At 32.5% G+C, this 16023-nt stretch overlaps 1 long non-coding RNA gene across 1 annotated transcript; it reads left to right on the top strand.

Annotated features, from left to right (window-relative positions):
* LOC147825864 (uncharacterized) lies at nucleotides 1–8647 on the top strand. The gene is made up of 3 exons (XR_015440038.1): nucleotides 1–102; nucleotides 321–367; nucleotides 6180–8647. It is a non-coding gene; the product is annotated as an uncharacterized LOC147825864 (long non-coding RNA).
* Nucleotides 8648–16023: the final 7376 nt, after the last annotated feature.

Here is a 16023-nt window from a genome sequence, read left to right as displayed (position 1 = left end):
CTCATCTTCTGGTTGCCATGAAGTTAGCAGCATTCCTCACCATGCCCTTTCACCACGATGGTTCTATTTTTGACCCAGCTGACTATGGAAACTTCTGAAATGGTAAGTCAATTAAACCTCTCCTTTTTTTTTTTTTCCTTCTTTAAATTGTGTCAGGTATCATTCCTAGCAACAGAAAAGCTAATACAATACAATTTTGTATTTTTTAAAATTTTAGTTATTTCAATGTCTATAGGTATATCTCACTGTAGCTAAATTATATATCATTAGTGGTAAATGGCATTAAATATTTTAACGTATTTTTTTGCCATTTGTTGTAGTTCAGATTGACAACACCCAGACCCCCCCAAGCCTTCTGTGCTTAGAGGTAAGGCATTTGAAAAGTGACTGGATCTTTTGGGCACTATAACTCAATGTTACGTTAGAAGGTGGGCTCTTTTTGGAAAAGACAAGTCACTGGGGTTGTAGGAATGATACATCCTCCTCCTGGGCTCTATGCTTTGCTCTATGCTTTCTGAACACCATGTGTTGAATAGCTTTCCACAGAAAAGTCTTTACATCATGCAGCCAATGGATCAGTAAACAAAACTCTGAAACTATGAACCAAATAAATTTCTCATGGTAAGACACCATCACTATTTCTTTTCTGGTAAAATTGTGCATATTATTTGCTGAATTTCTAACTGGAGATTTGGTCATTTATTTTATAATTTTCTTTTCTTCAGGGGAGATGGTGGAATACAGGTCTTCACACATGCTAAGTGTACTCTTTAACCCCAAGCTACACTCCTTAATCCTATTTAAGACTTTTAAGAATTATTTAATGCAGGTATATGATTTGCCTTTTATACTAGTCTGTTATATTTTTATTCTTCCTACAGGATCTTTTTCAATGATACTTCTGTTAATGGAGCACATTAAGAAATCAATTAAAACACACACACACATGCACACACATAGAGTTTGTAAAACTGCTCATACACAGGGTTGATCAAAAATACAGATACAGTGAATTTAAATTTTTAAATTTTTAAATCTTATTACAGTAGAAGACATATTGTCAAGAATAATAAGTGTGTTCAAGGTAAGCAGTTGAGAGTTATTAATGACAGTGTTTTATTTCAAATCTTAAATATTTTTATTATCCTATGTAAATAATATAACAATTAATTATCATTTTACAGCAATGAGAAATATATTTTGACTTTCAAATAATGGATTTGTGTATTGATTTAGAATATAACCCACTCATAAGTGGGAAGCTTCTATTTAAATGAACTAAATTAGAACAATAATTGCAGTTACTTTTACTAAATACAAATATTTGGACTTTCTCTCATTCTTTGAGCCAATTAAAGTGAAAAGAAGTTAATGCTTCAAGTACCTTTTCACATATTTCTCTCTGAGCCAATATTTTGACACTTGTATATACCATTCAATTTGAAAGGTTAAAGTTTCTATTGAAATTAAGACCCAATAATATAGAGGCTTTTGTAAGAAATATTTAAAAATATTTTCCTTTTTTTAACTTTGTTTTACTAACACTGCAGTTTTTAGGTCATAATAGGGAAAAGTGACAAACTCATTTAAAATATTTTACAGATATATTGTAGTACCTCTAGCACTAGCATTTTTCTTTCCTTGCATTCAGAAAACTATAGTACATTTCACATTTTGGCATATATTTAGTTCTTTTTAAACTCATTTTAATTTTATTATAACAAAATATTCTCATGTTTTATTATTTTACTATATAATGTTACTTTACATAAAATGGTGGAGATATTTGTATAACACTTGATGATTTTGGGTAGTACAGATACTTTGGTTAACTTTGGTTATATAGAATAAAATAAGAAAGCTAAATTGATTTTTTAAAAACCTTATTTTTTGTTAAAAACATCTGATGACTATTTTCATGTTCTTGACCAGTAAAAATATTTTTCCTCTACATTTATTGTACATAGTGTTGATCTATGTTAAATGATGCAGAAGACATGAGAAAAAAATCTGAACATACAGAATTTCATCATTAAGGAAGATGTAGTTGTTTTATAAAATGGAGTACTACTCAACCATAAAGAATGAGAAACTAGAGACATTTATAGCTAAGTGGATGCACATTGAGGCCATACTCTTAGGTGGAATAAATAGGACACACATCTGTCATTACCAAATAGTTTCTCTGGTGTAAGAAACTGAAAGTGTAAATAAGGGCAAAAGGTATAATAGATAATATGAAATAGGAAGAAAGAGTGCAAAGAGGAAGGGGAAGTGGGAGGGGTAGGGGAAAGGAAAGAAGGGAATGGAATTAATATGAGAAAATGAAAAACTGGAAACAAAGTCTTTGTAAATAGGGAGGGGTGGAGGAGTTGAAGGGGGGCAGGGGAACAGGGAAAAAAGAAGAACTAAGATACATCATCTAAAGGTACAAGTTCCCAGTGATGAATGTAACTGTATTGTATACTAAAATATACCAATAAACATAAGGGAAACTATAAAGAATGTATATATTGCCTTAAAATTTACATTTATTGATCCTGCCCTTTCTTTTATATTGGAGATTGAACCTAGGGTCTTCACACCAAGATATAGCCAAGCGTTTTTTATTTTTTTATTTTGAGACAGGGTCTCCCTAATTCAATAAATTGCCTGCCTTTGCCTGGAACTTTCAGTCCTCTTGCCTCAACCTTCAGTAGTGCTGGCGATACAAATGTGTTTCACCACATCTGGTTGATCATCTCTTATTCACTGGGTAATATGTTATGTATTTTGTATGTTCTAAATTCAAATTTAATCACTAACTTAAGCAATCTCAATTTCTTGGGAGACAATGTATACAAGAATCAATTAATCATTTTAGAAAGATAGAAAAAATATCACCTATAAATTTTACTTGAAAGTTTATAAAGATTTTGATTTCAATTTGTTATAAAGCATCTATTTGTTTGCTACCTTAACTTTCAGAAGAAAATGATAGATATATTTTACTTAAGCAATGTCAGTTTCTTGGGGAGATAATATATGCATGAATTATCATTTTCAGCTAAAAGTACTATAGTAATTTTGAGAGAGAGAGAAAATAATCTGAACTAATTGAAAAATAAAGCTGTAATTGAATTCCATCAGATTAGGAGAATTTTGATTGAACATTTACAAAATAAGTATTAAAAATTTATGATGGGATACAAATGTGTTTCTGTAATTGGAGAGGAATAAAAGCAAGAGTTCATTTTCTACAGCAACTAATTTTTAGTGACATTAATAACAAGTTTTCTATTGGCTTTCACTTATGACAATTTATTTGTAATTTCCAAACATAAATATGAATATATATATACAGTGTTATTAGAAAATATTAGAATATACATTTATATCAGCATATGAAAGTATCTAATATATATACATATTTAAAACTAAATTTAGCCCTTATGATTATCAAAAAGTGAAGACTAAAATACTGGAAATTTAAATTCAACAGCCACTTTTAACTTCCCCTTAATACCAGAGTTGTTTAGAAAGTGTGTGAAAAACAAAACTCAATCACTGGGAAAGAATTGCTGCCCTTAATGTATAAATATTTTACAATGAATTTTTATCAATTTCTACTTTTTTTCCGACAAGTGTCTATTCATTTCAGTTGCCCATTTTTTTTGTTGGGTCTTTTAATTTGGGGGTATAATTTATTGAGTTATTTACATAATGGATATTAGTCCTCTGCCCAAAGAGTTGCTGGGAAAATATTTTCCCATATATGTTATAGGCAATTGATCATTATTAAGGACTTTTGCAACTGCTTCAGAAATTGGCAAAAATGATGAAATAAGTGTTTTCTAGTGAGGACGAGTAGTTTGAGGATTACTGGCAATGTCTTATAGTGTAATTTTTAGAAATTTAAACATTTACCATTTATTTAAATGAAACCTCATATATCCTAGCAAGTATACTCTTTTACGTCAAATCTACATGTCAACACTAATATTTAGAAGCAGGAGGACTTGATAAGTCATTGTATATTTCAAGTCCAAGCGAAAAGACTTCAATCTGAACAAGGGAAGTAACCATAGACTTCATACTATTTGCTAACATGAAAAATGTACTTTATTTTGAAAAAAGACTTATACATTCACTATCTGGGTTGAAGAATCAAATGATGTGTGGCATTCTGTATGTCACAGAGAAAACCCTTTATGCACCAAGCTAGACAAATCAAAGACCTTTGTGCTAAATAAGTCAAATATTTAAATGAGTAGAGAAGCATGGAATAGTCTAAGAATTCTTTTAAATCCTACAGCTTCAATGTGAAAACCATAGTTGAAAGTAAATATCAAGGCTATCAGTTATAAAGAAAACCAAAAAATTATTGATAATTTAATGAAGTCATTAATTGATTCAATTAAAAGCACATTTTATAGAAGGATATATTTGGACATCAATTAAAATAGCTGCAGAAACTCTGAAACTCCCTCATTACCATGCTGTACCAGGGAAGGAAGGCATATCAAGAATAATACCTTCCTCCTCCATTAGAACACAGTTGTCTCATCCAAGATGCTAGAGCCACTAATAAAGGCACTGATGAGGCAAACAATAGAATAGTTACCATAGTATTATTTCACAGAAAACTGAAGTGGGGGAGAAAAAAGGGAAGAAGAAAAAGCAGCTACATTTATAATAAATTCAGTGATAATTAAAAATTTTGAATGGCTACATATTAAATTTTTGGCACTCTAAATGAATGAGTACCAAGAGAAAGAAATTATTAGTGGCTTTATTAGAAATGAATTGTAAGTTTGTGGAAATATAATGTCTTGGATCAAAATTATATTTTAAAATATGAAAGGATTCTAAAAACTGGAAAGAAAAAACAATATATACAAAAATTTAGATATAACACATCATATTTCAACTTATATCATGATTACTATTTTTTAAATAAGTTTATGCCTTTCTAAATCATAGGAAATTAGTTAACCAAGGTATTTATTCTTGTCTCTTCACATATTCTACAAGTAAAGATAAGAGCAAACAGAAGATGGAAACTTAAAAAAGAAGGATGTTAAAACATTATTTTAGTCATGACCATAATTTTTTTCCTCTTTAAAAAATGTAACAAGTGGAAAAAAAAATGAAATTAAGCACTTTTTATCTACTTAATGTGGCATTTTGCTCATGAGATTTTCTTCTTTCCTAATGCTAGCATTTGTGATAAATGTATTAAGCACAGACACCATTAATTTTAAAAGCAAAGACTATATTAACACACTTATCTCTTTTATGGTATCTTCCTGGACACGTTAGGGAATCAAGAGCAGGAAAAATATGAAAATAGAATACTTGACACTGGATATACAATCTATTAGAGAAATTTTTGTATTTAATTTATTTTCTTTGAGGTGTCAAATGGTATTGCCTTGCTGCCTTTGTCAGGATGATCAATAAAAAACCGTTTAATAACATGAATGTCTAACATTAAGAAAAGAGTTATGAGCTCTTTGTGGTAGAACTACAGCCAGACTATTTCTCTTCCATTTTAAGAACTTCTATTAGTTTCATCTACTATAATGACACATAGGATACTTGTATGCATGATTTTATTCATATATAACTCATATGTTAGTGAGTACATTTTAATTTGACAGAATTAAACTGACACCATATAGGTAGGCACTAATTTAACATAAAACATAAAATGTTAGCTTTCATAGTGTCTCAAAGAGTATGTGTACATATTAATTTAGATACAAATTGTTTTTGTAAGCTTTAAGTTATATTTAAATCAACAATCTTTGTTTAAGGAGACTATACCATGGAAAGTGTAGTCCCTGATAATATAGGTTCATGTCATCACACAAGGCTTACTCATTAGAGAGCATAATTGTTTTTCCTATGTTGAATAAATGTACCTCATAATACACAAACTTAATTGATTCTTATTTCCTTTCAGATTTAAATTTTGGGAATGTGGCTGCTTAATTATGTGGCTCCTTGCTAATCCACACAGTTATTACCAGTGAGGTCTGGACACTCATAAGAAGCAGAGAAAAAATTTCCACTGCTCCATGCTTCTATGGATCACCTTCTTTCCCATTCATGGAAGGAATATCCACATAGTCCTCCCTAAGTAGCTTTTCTCTGTCTTATCAAACACTTTACCAACTTTCAATTCTTTCTAATAGGTACTCATGGTGTGATGGTTAATTGATTGTGTCAACTTGAGAAGTTTGGTTAAGAGAAGCTTGGTGAAATTGGCTCAGCAAATTTCACACCCTAGGGTGTGGAAGACCCACCTGGATGGTGTATAAAGAGGAAATGAGGAAGGACATATCTGCTTCTTCTGTTTCTTCAGAGGAGTTTGTTATGGTTTGTGTCTAGATGTCCTCCCAAAGCAGTCATAGGTGGCCTTTTCAGAGGTAACTAAATCTAGAGTATGTGACACTGGGGTAAAGGGTGTGTGTTTACTAAATCAGCATATTGATTGGTTTGGCACTACCCTAATCCTGGTAGTCTAGACAAGACTAAAGGGGCAGAAAGATGCTGTTGAGTTTCCCTTGTTGCATTGGTACCTTCAGTCTGCCAGGAACTGTTGCCTCTCTGCCATGTGTTACCCTGCCTAGGAGCCAGCTGACTATGGACTGAAACCTCTACAAACTGTGAGCTAAATAAACTGTTCCTTCCTTAACTTGTATGTGTTGGGTATTTTTTCTCAACAATGAGAAAAGTAGTAAAAACAGAGGTCCAGTCTTCACCTTCACTTTGGACATTATCTCTGAGCTTCCAGCAGACTCATCTGCTTCAAGTGCAGACCCTTCAGCCTTCTAGTATAGATTCTTCAGCCTTCCATGGAGACCTATCAGCCTCCTGATACGGAGTCACACAGGACTGTGCAGTGAGCTCCCGACCTTTGATGAGATCCTGTGGTCTCCAGTGTGCAGACAGACCTTCTGCACTCTTCCTCACCTGACTCTGGGTGTCCATTGTAAGCCAATATTGTTAATTCATATATATTTGTATATTTTTTGTTATATCTGTTTCTTTTGTAAATACTGACTGATACACTTGGTCTTTGAGCAACTGAATGCTAGTAATAATCAACAGACTAGGGAACAAAGGGAGATTAGATGTTCATTTGAAACAAAAAAGAACCCCTCCCTCCAAAAAGAGAAGTAAAATCAAACAAATAAATAAAAAAAGAAATCTCAGACAATGTAAATTAGAAGAATAAGTGACAAGACTTGAGCAGTCAGTCCTCTGAAAGTGTTGGAGTCTGTTTATTGAGAGAGAGTATATATCACACTTCCCTATTCTCTGAGACATGACAATCCTGAAATTAGGCCAGTTGGGACCTTTCAAAGGGCTCTAATTCTTTCAGTGTAAGCAATGGTCAGAAATTTCTTCTGTTGAATTAAAAGCTAGAAATGACTAAGATTAATGAGAAAGGAATGTTAAAAGCTGAGATAACTCCAAATCAAGGCCTCTTTTGCCAAGAAGACAAGATTTAGATGAAAGATTCTTTAAAGGAACTACTCCAGTTAACAGTGAAAAAGTTTTATTCCTAATATGGAAAATAATTAGTAGTCTGAATGGAGCTCAAGTCAGCCATGGTACTCCCTTAAACTAAGGGCTAATGCAGAACAGAAACCTAACTCTCTTCAAGTCAAAGGAGGCTTAGAGTTGAAGAAGCTGCAGAGGATAAATTTGATGCTAAGCTGAATCTGGTTCATGAGGTTTATGGAAAGAAGCCATCTCCATAACATAGACATCCAAGGTAAAACAGCTGGCACTGACTTAGAAGCTATAACAAGTTATTCAGAAAATATAGCTAAAATAATTTATAAAGGTCTACAAGGAAATGATTTTCAATATAGATGAGCAGCCTTTTATTGTAAGATGCCATCTTATTCATTTTTGGGTGGTGGAGAGAGATTGGAGATTAAACTCAGGGTCTTTGAACTCCAATGCATCCTCAGATCTTTCTAATTTTTTAAAATTTGAGACAGGATCTCACTAATTTTCTGAGTTATCCAATATGAACTCAACCTTGCAATTCACCAGCCTCATCTCCCAGAGCACTAGGATTACAGGCATGTGTCATAATGCTCATCATCTTGACTTTTCATAGCTACAGAAGTCAATGCTCAGCTTTGACTTCAAAGATCCTAAAGGACAGGCTGACATTGTCATTAGAGGCTAATGCACTTGATGACATTATGTTGAAGTTAAAGCTTACTATTTTGAAAATCCTAGGGTCCTTAATGATCATGCTAATCTACTCTACCTGTGCTCTGTAAATGGAAAAACAAGATGAGAACCTAAAACATATCTAACTTCATGTTTTAATGAAAATTTTAAGCCCTTTGTTGGAGACATACTGCTCTGAAAAAGAGATTTATTTCAAAATATTATTGTTTACAGGAAAGGGTGGAGGGGGCAAAGGGAGGGCTAGGAATGGGGAAAAAATAAGAACCAAGATGCATTATGTAAAGGTACAATTCCCAATGAGAAATGTAATTGTGTTGTATACCTACAATGTACCAATAAAAGAATTAAAAAAAATATTATCGTTCATTGTTAATACACCTGGTCCCACAAAAACTCTTTGGAGATACAGAATTCGTTGCTCATATTAATGTTACTTTAATGACAGCTAACACAATACCAGTCTATAGCCCAGGGATAAAAGACTGATTTTGATTTTAAGTTTTATTATTTAAATAACAAACAGTGGTACCTTGGTTCATGAACTTAATTTGTTTTACATTTTGGGGGAAGATGACTGTGTGTTTGTGTGAGGAAGATGGCTGTGGTCATATTTGTCAGGCAATGTGGAGTTTGTGAACAGAAGCAAAATTTTTCCAGATGCTTTGGTTTGTGAACCACATTCTTTGCATACAGAAGTGTTCATGAACCAAGCTATTACTTATTTCAGAAGACAACCACTACTGTAGATAGTGATTCCTCTGATACACTTGGAAAGGGCTTACTGTTGTAGATGCTTTTTTAAAATTTCTGAGCTTCATGGGTGGAGGTCAAAGTATCAACATTAACAGAAATTTGGAAAAAACATAATGATACTCATGAGTGATTTTGAAAGTTTCAAGATATTAGTGGAAGAAGTAATTGCAAATATAGTGGAAGCACTAGAAGAAGTGGTGAAACAGTGGGGCTGGAAGATGTAATGAAGTTCCCTTTGATCAAGAAATATCTAGAATGGATGAGAAATTACTCTTTATGGATGAGCAAAAACAAAATGGTTTCTTGAGATTAAATGTACTCCTGCTGAAGATAGTGTCAACATTTTGGGCGTTATAACAGAGAATTTATTGTTTACATAAACTCAATTGACAACACAATGGCAGAGTTGACTCCAGTTTTGAAGGAATTCTGCTGTGAGTCAAATGTCTTTAAATAGTATTGCATACTACAGAGAAGTAGTTTGTGAAAGAAAAGATCAGTGCATCAAATTTATTGTCTCTTATTTTAAGAAACTGCCATGGCCAACCTAGTCTTCAATAATCACCACTCTACTTTGGTTATTAGTGTCAATACTGAGGCAAAGACCTCTGACATCAAAAAAATTATTACTGAAGATTCAAATGACATTTTTTCAATTGTTCAGTTAAGATATATACATTGATTCTTTAAACATAATTTTATTGCACACTCAATACATTAGAGGGTAGTATAAATATCATTTTATATGCACTGAAAAATAAAAATTAGTATGACTCTGTTGCAACATTTATGTTATTGAAGTAGTCTGTAATTGAACCTTTAATATCTTTGAGCTATGGCTATATAATACTAATACATCATCAACAGTGGTCATAACAGTGAGTACTTAGTATGTACTTCAGATATTTTTAGTAATTTTATAATTTCATTAGGTGTTCAGTATATCTATATAGAAGCAACTATGCACTCTATAGATAGATGTCAATTTCTTCATTTATTTTTATTTCAATCTGTTTGAACAATCTTCTGAGTTTATTAGTGATGATGTATCAGAAATCAGCAAGAATTGTTTATATTCCTATAGAAAAATATTCTATGCTAATGAGAGTGAACATGTTCTTTCTAAGCATTGCAGTATTATAGTATTTAAAATATTAGTTTTAAATAATTTTTCACTCATTATTCATTTAAGTGAAGATTATGAGCAGTACAGCTATGCTGTTTCTCTTATAGACTCTATCATGAAGGAGTCTTTGACACATCTCCACTATTGTGATAGGGTTGGAATTTTTAAGCTATATACACTGTGAAACTAACTCTGAAATTGAAAATGATTCAAATGTGGCACTTCTAATGCTTTGTTCAGGAAACTATGTAGTTTATTTGAATTGAAATCCCCCAAATGCCTAGGTGACCATGATTGTGAACACATTCAAGATAAATGATCAAGTGTTCAAATTGCTGCATCCAAGAGAACCAGGAAAATAAGAAGTAAGAATTACTCTCTTCACAAATATATGTTAGGAAGTACTACAGACTTGTGAACTACAAGTTTGGTATTTATTAAACATTATGTTTCTGAATAAATAACAGATCTACATCTCAAAAATTTGAATTGGTTTAATTTGACCTCATTTCTCATGAGTTTGTGGTGAGAATGAATAAGGAATGGTGAAAAGTTTGTTTTGAATTTCTTGAAATAAACATCCTCTGTCTATTCTAGGAACTATTTTGAGAGATAGATTTCAGGACCTAGAATCTTTAATTATAGGGTCTCTGACATTCTTCAGCATAATATTTTGGACACTACCTTTTGCCCTGAGGTAGTTTGCCCAGTATTTTTTCAGGCTGTGACACAGTTATGAACTTCTGGGGGTACATTTTAAAACAAATCGAACTTTTAGTTACAGCTGACTCAATAGTAAAACAAATTGTACTGGTAAACCCTCTACCATGCCAGAACCATCATGTAAAGCTTGATATACATATATATATATATATACACACACACACACTCACACACATACATACAATTATATATATTATATAGTATTTATATATATTATATACTATATATTATACTTATATATTGTATATTATATACTTATATACTTTTCTATATTATATATAATATTTATATATATTATATAGTGCTTATATATTACACTTATATATATTATTACTTATATATAGTACTTATATATAATATATAATTAAATTTAGTACTTTCAATAATTCTATTCAGTGGGTATTAGCTTAGAACAAAATAAGGGATATACTATTGCAATTTCAAGTTGATTTTCAGCTTGCAAGTAGGATGATATTGAGAAGATTATAACTTTTATAATCATCTATGAGACTATTTTGGCAGCTGTGACATTGATGACTGAATGCTTTCTTTCTTCATTCCTCCATTACTCATATGTGTTCCGTAGAGGAGGCTAATCTTCTTAGATTGATAATAGTTCTATAATCAAGAATCGGTCAACATAAAGAATTGATTTAATTTGCAATCAAGGTCTCAAGGTCTATTTCTAGGAAACCTATTACATTTTAGTTCCCATAATTCCAAAATTTTGGTGATCATGAAGCAGTTCTTTGCTTTCAATTGTTATGTGTATGTAAATTTATATGAGAAAAGTTAAAATGTCATGCAATACCATGACTAGTCAGTCCTCAGTCAGTCTAGTTTTCCTATGCACAGAACCGTGATCATATACTTGAACAATAAAACATGTTATCAATCTTGTTGTTGCACAGAAAAATTCTATTTGATCAGCCAATAAAGAAATTAATATTCAAGTAAGCTGGGAAAGTCATAGTTTTGTGTAGCTTGATTTAATGTAATAAAAGCTTACTGGTCCCATTTCCAAATTGCTAATAATACCGGGCATCAAAAAACTTTCATGTTGTATTTGGCAATTTCTCCTGTATTTTAAAAGCTGATTAGGTCTTGGTGAGATGGCTACTCTACTGCTCCTTGCCTAATTAGTACAGCTATTATATATAAGAAATATTAACAGACCTATTCTCCTCCTCCTTGATTGCCAATTGGTGTCTGAAAATACTGTCTATTAAATAGTTATATAGTGCCATGATGTTTACTAAATGATTGTCATGCTCAGTGTGCTTTTTAAGAAAGGTAGTAATCATGAGGGTTGAATATTTATGTAATCCAGGCGTTAGTGAGTCAGGATTGTGCTTAATGTTTAGATATTACTAAATATCCTTACAACATCATAGTGAGGCACATATTACTATCTCCCTGACTCTAGATAAAGAAACTAAAGTATTCATACCAAATTTTATGTATTTTGCCTAAGAACCATATACATTCATGCAAACATTGGTGATACTATTACCGAGATCAAAATAATAGACAAATCCCACATCCCTAAGGTTTTCTTTGTACCATCTTTGTTTTATTTTTATATTAAGAATTTTAATGAGTTTTCTCCTCTTAATAAATTTTGAAGTACAGAAAATAATTTTAACTATAAACTATGCTTTATATAATATCCCTAGAATTCATTTGTATAGAATAATAACTGAAATTTTTAAAATTTTTATTGTATTGGTAGATGTTTGCAGTTCATCCAATTTGTAACCATACTTGGGAGTGGTTACATATGCATATGACAGCTTGTTTCTTTTTAAATCTACTTTCCCTTCCCTCCCCTTCTCTACCTCTTCCGCAATTCCCCTATTCTATTTTTCACTCCTGTTTATATTATCGAAGTCATGACATACATTGGTTACATTAACAGTTGACTAGCTTACTAGTAACTAGTTTACTAGTTGACATAATCTTCATTGTACTTATTTATCCTTCCTTACTCCTCACATTTTTTTTTTACTTGAACCACTTCCCTATTGCAAGAGATCCATCTCCTTCTTTCTTTCTATGTATCTTTACTATTCTCTTTTTCGTACTTTTCCTCACACAAATAAGAGATAAAAGAGTAGTGTTCCATTATATATAGATACTATATTTTCTTTATCCAATCATCTGTTAATGGGTATACAGGCTATTTCCAGGATTTAGCTATTATGAGTTGTGCTGCTATAAACATTGATATGCACATATCACTGCAGTATGATGCTTTAAGACCTTTGTAGATGACACCTAGCAGGGGGATCACTGGGCCAGGTGGAATTTCTAATTACAGTTCTTTGAGAAATCTGCATACTAATTTCTATAATTGTTGTGCTAATTTACTTTCCCATCAACAATGAAAGAGGGTTTCTTTTTTAACACAGCCTCTCCAGTATTTCTTATTGTTTGATTTCTTAATGATTGCCATTCTGAAGTAAGATGGAATCTTAATGTTGTTTTAATTTTCATTTCTCTGATGGCCAGAAATATTGAGGATTTTTTCATATATTTATTGGCTCCTTATATTTCTTCCTATGCAAATTGTTCATTTTTTCTACCAATTTCTAGATCAAATGTTTAATTTAAAGTAGTTTCAGTTTTTTAATTCTTTATATATTCAAGATATTAGTCCTCTCTTTAAGGAGTAGCTGGAAAAATGTTTCTCCAGTACTGTAGTTTGTCTCTTCACTCTGCTGATTGATTCTTTTGCTTCACAGAAGCTTTTTAGTCTGATATAATCTCATTTGTTGAGCAGAACATTTATTGGGAAATAGAGGTTCTTTTTAGAAAATCTTTCTCTACACGTGTCTTCAAGTGTTTCACCTGTTATTTTCTAGTATATTTTTATCTTTCTGTTTTAATGTTTAGATCTTTGATCCATTTTTAAATTTTAATTTAGTATATAGTGAGAGATAAGGGTCCAGTTTCAATCTTCTGAACACAAATAACCAATTTTCCCAGGACCACACATTGAATAGGCTATCTTTCTTGCAATGTATGCTGTTAGCCCCTTTGTCAAAGATTAAATACCTGAATATATCTAAGGAAGTTTCTGTATCCTCAATTCTGTTTCATTGATCCACATATCTGTTTTTGTTCCAGGACCAGGTTGGGATTTTTTTTAATCACTATTGCTTCGTGGTATAGCTTTGAGATGGGTCTTGCTCTGGCTTGTGCTATACTCTTTTTGCCCAAAATTGTTTTTGCTATTCTGGGACTATTATGGTTTCATATGAATTTTGGGATTTTTTTTCAAGATCTTTGAAAGATGTTGTTGGTCTTATGATTGGGAGTACATTGAATTTGTATAACAGTTTTGGGAGTGTGGACATTTTGACAATATTGATTGTGCCTATCCAGGAGCAGGGGATATCTTTCCAGCTTCTCTTCTCTTCAATCACTTTTATCAGAATACTTCAGTTTACTTAGCAGAGGTCTTTCACTTCTTTGGTAAGGATAATTTTTAGGCATTTCCTTTTTCTTTTTTTAAAATTCTTTTATTGGTACATTTTAGGTATACAACACAATTACATTTCTCATTGGAAAGTTGTACACATGGTGCATCTTGGTTCTTATTTTTTCCCCATTCCTAGCCCTCCCTTCACCCCCTCCACCCTTCCCTATTTACAAAGAATTTATTTCCAATTTTTCCATTTCTCATCATTTTTCCTTTTCCTTCTTTCCTTTCCCCTAAACCTCCAACTAATCCTACCACTTTGGAACATTTCTTCCTATGTTGCATTATTGATTATTCATTCTAATTATTGGTACATTTTAGGTATACAATATAATGACATTCATCATTGGAAATTTGCACCTGTACATAACCTATCTTGGTTCCCATCTTTCCCCCTTCCCCAGCCTTCTCTTCAGCCCCTCCATTCCTCCCTATTTACAAAGATTTTGTTCTTATTTTTCCATTTTCTCATATTAATTCCATTCCCTTCTTTCCTTTTCCCTACCCCTGCCATCTTCTTCCCCATTGCCTTTTTTCTTCCTATTTCACAATACGTATCATACATTTTAGTCCCCATTTACACTTTCAGTTTCTCACACCAGAGAAACTATTTGGTATTTATACATGTGTGTCCTATTTATTTCACTTAAGAGTATCCCCTCAATGTGCATCCATTTAACTATAAAAGTCTCCAATTTCTCATTTTTTATGGCTGAGTAGTACTTCATTTTATTAAAAAAACACATTTTCTTTATCCAGTCTCCAGTTGAGGGGCATTTGGGATGTTTCCAAGTTTTAGCTATTACAAACTGTGCTGCTATGAACATGGGTGCACATATATCACGGTGGTATGATTCTTTTAATTCTTTGGGGAAGATCCCGAGCAGAGGAATAGCAGGGTCAAATGGGACTTCCAGTCCTAGTTCTTTGAGGTATCTCCATACTGATTTCCACAGTGGTTGCACCAGTCTACACTCCCACCAGCAGTGGAGCAGGGTTCCTCTTTCCCTACAGCCCCACCAGCATTTGTTAGTGGTTGATTTCATGATAGCAGCCATTCTTTCTAGAGTGAGGTGGAAACTCAGCATTGTTTTCATTAGCATCTCTCAAAATGACCAGTTATTCATGTATTTATTTGCTATTTCTACTTCCTTGTCTGAGAAATGTCTCTTCATTTCAGATGCCTATTTTTGGATTGGGTCTTTAAATTGGGGAGATCTGATCTTTTTATGTTCTTTATAGATTCGAGATAGTAGACCTTTGTTTGAGGAAAAGCAGGTGAAGATTTTTTCCCACATTGTGGGTTGTCTCTTCACACTGCTGGTGGTTTCTCTTGCTGTGCAGAAGCTTTTTAAGAAGAAGAGATCCCACTTGTTGATTGTTTGTGCTAGTTCACAAGCAACTGAGGTTTTGTTCATAAAATCTTTTCCTACACTGATGTCTTCAAGGGTTCTACCTAACCTCTGTTCCAACTGGTTCAGCATTTCTATTTTAATATTTAGATCTTTAATCCATTTCAATTTCAATTTAGTGCATGGTGAGAGATATAGGTCTAGTTTTAATCTTTGGCAAGTTGAAGCCCAGTTTTTCCAGCACCATTTATTAAAGAGGCTATCTTGCCTCCAGTGAGGGTGTTTGGCTCCTTTATCGAAGATAAGGTGGTTGAGTGTGTCTGGCGTTGTTTCTGCATCTTCTAATCTGTTCCACTGGTCCTCAGGTCTGTTTCTTTGCAGTA

Source organism: Heterocephalus glaber, unplaced genomic scaffold, assembly GCF_053883595.1.
Source record: "Heterocephalus glaber isolate CG9 unplaced genomic scaffold, H.glaber_assembly_v1.0 deba00001481, whole genome shotgun sequence".
Classification (NCBI taxonomy): Eukaryota; Metazoa; Chordata; class Mammalia; order Rodentia; family Bathyergidae; genus Heterocephalus; species Heterocephalus glaber.
This window is presented reverse-complemented; position numbering and strand designations above follow the sequence as displayed.